Raw genomic sequence first — 2,778 nt, forward strand, 5'->3', positions numbered from 1 at the left:
CCTGCCCTCATCTTCCCAATTTCTTACACTCTCCTCCCCTCCACACACTCTATATTCTGGTCACACTGGCCTAATGATACTTCCTCCCATTTCTTTGAAACAGCCTCTATCCTGGCTATCTCTAGTTCTCTGAAATTATGTCCCTCTCTGCCTCTATCTCATAAGTTTCCCTAGCTTCCATCAACACAGCTCAAATTTCACCTTTTACAGGATGTCTTTCCCATCCCCACAGCTGCTATAGCCTTCCAGTCCAAGGCTATCTTACTTCTCTTCTGTGTGTGTGTACACATATATGTGTGCATGTATATGTATACACACACACATATATATATTTCATCTACTCCCTCACTCTACTTCCTCCCCTCCTCTACCATATATCTATCTATATCTAGATGTATGTGTGTGATGGAGACAAACAGAGCCAGGGAAAGGGTAGGGGGAGATGCAGAGAGAGAAAAAGAGAGGAGTAAAAGAGGAGCGAGGGAGAGGGAGAAAAAGGGAAAAGGAAAAGGGGAGAGAGAGAGAGAGAGAGAGAGAGAGAGAGAGAGAGAGAGAGAGAGAGAGAGAGAGAGAGAGAGAGAGAGAGAGAGAGAGAAAACTTATCCTATTTATTTTCATGTTGTCTCCCTCTCTAGAATACAAGCTTCTTCAGGGCAGGGGCTATTTGCCTATCTTAATATACTGAGCATTTAGCACGGTGCCTATCTCATAGTAAACAAATAAGAAATGCTTATTGACTGCCTGCTGGACATGTATCCTTCAGAAAGGTCAACGGAATGGAAAGATTTCATCTTTCTCCACCCTGAACTTTTTTTTGAGACCTACTGTTCCTTCAAGCAGCAGCCACCAGTCCCCTCCTCCTCTGGCGTCCTCTCCACAGAACCTTCTTCAAATCCCTCTTCTATTAGTATCTTTCTTTCCCTCTAGGCTTGTCCCTGTCCCACCAACTCCCACCCTGACCCACACTGCCTTTCCCATAATGACCTCCCTTTTCTCTCCCATTGGCTTTGTCCTCCCCACCCCCTATACCACCTACTGGTATCCTTTGATTTGAACCTTTTCTTCTCCTCCCTAGATTTTCCCTGTGATCAAGACTGACATAAATCTCAATGGGTGGCAGGGGCAAGTGGGGGAATAGGAGGGTGAATCAAGGGAAAGAAGGGGAGCCTCTGACTCTCCAGTTCTGGAAATGGACAATGCATCTCTACATCATTCATGTACTTTGTCTCTCCCTGTCCTTTCAGCCTTATCCAAAACCCTGGTAACCCTTCCTGAGGAGCAGAGGGTTAGAGATTCCAGACCCCCTGGCTTAACCTTGTACAGTTTCCTTTTCAGCTCACATAGTGACCTAGTTTTGAAGGGAGTGGGGAGGGGAGCGAGGGATATCACTGAGGGGTGAGAACAAAAATTCCAGGACTTAAGAAAGAGGCAGTGGAGGTGGTGTCTGTCAGGCATCTTCTCTCTCAGGCTTCAAAACCATACATCATGAGAAACTGAGAAACTCCTAAGAACCAGAGTTGCCTCACCTATATGCATAATGGTTTGGCCCTTTCACCTCTGGATGCTGAGCTCAGAAGTGAAATATTGCCCTCCTCCCCCTGGTAGATCTGTGACAGCCCAGAGGAGCTAGCAGCTGTCAAGAGGAAGTCACACCGGTCTAATGGGTTTCTCTGGGCAGGGGTATCTGAAAGATCTCCTTCTCCACCCTCTGATTCACAGTATAATAAGGGCCTTGGGGGGGAGTGTGTCTGTGTAAGTATTCGATCATTCAAGGAAAATCAGGAAGGACAGGTGGGGTTGGGGTGGGGGGGGAGCAGTGAGAGAGGAAAGAGATGGAGGAAGGGAAGGAAAAGATGAAATTAGAGAATCAATTAGTAGCTAGAAAAGTCAAACCTCCAGCTTCTTCCTTCAGGAACAGATCCTCCTCTGTTCTGGTTGCCCTTTGAGGGGGCTGCCCTTGAGTGGGTTTCTCACTAACCCCCAGCCTGCCTAGAGGTTGACCTTACCGACCCATAAGTTCACATGATGAGTGTAACTGTTCAGCCCCCACCCTACATAACCAAGATGATCTCATACCCATGACATCTGAGACTTCTCTGATCCCCTCCCCAACGTTACCCCAAATCATCAGTGTTAATGTTAGGTCTCAGCCTGGGCCAAGAGCCCAAGGGGTTCATTGGCAATTTCCTTTCTAGAGCAGAGAATTTGTTGATTTCTGTCTAGTGAGATCCCATTTGGTCTGATGTTTAGGGAGGAAAGGGGGCGAATCCTCTAAGTATAAGACTTGATATCTTCCTTCTACCTCAGGTTGGGGTTAGGGTCATGTTTGAGGAGGGGAAAGGAGAGGAGTGGGAAGAAAGAGAAGAGGCAGGAAATGCTTTCAAAATGTTCTTACAATCTAGACATGCTGACACCAGTAACTGGTCATGAGAAGACATCAAATGAGACTTCTATCCTTACCCGGGACTTGTTTCTTGATAAAGACTACCTTCTCACCAAGGTTTCACTGACTTCTTCTATCCACCGGTCTCACTAGGGTCTTCTCTTATCCTTCCTCTCTCTAGCCCTACCCTTTAAACGATGCTCTTCTCCATTAAGGAAGAGAAGAAATGGAAGCAATGAGGGAAAGGATCTAGGGTCCATTGTGGGGTAGACAATACAATGCATTTATCCTTTTTAAAGCACCTGCAGCATGTAGACTATGCAATAGCATTTGTTCCTGATGCAAAGTCTAGTTAAGACTTACTATTATGTAAAGGATGGCAGCATGGAATCCCT

This window comes from Gracilinanus agilis, chromosome 4 (assembly GCF_016433145.1).
Source record: "Gracilinanus agilis isolate LMUSP501 chromosome 4, AgileGrace, whole genome shotgun sequence".
Taxonomy (NCBI): domain Eukaryota; kingdom Metazoa; phylum Chordata; class Mammalia; order Didelphimorphia; family Didelphidae; genus Gracilinanus; species Gracilinanus agilis.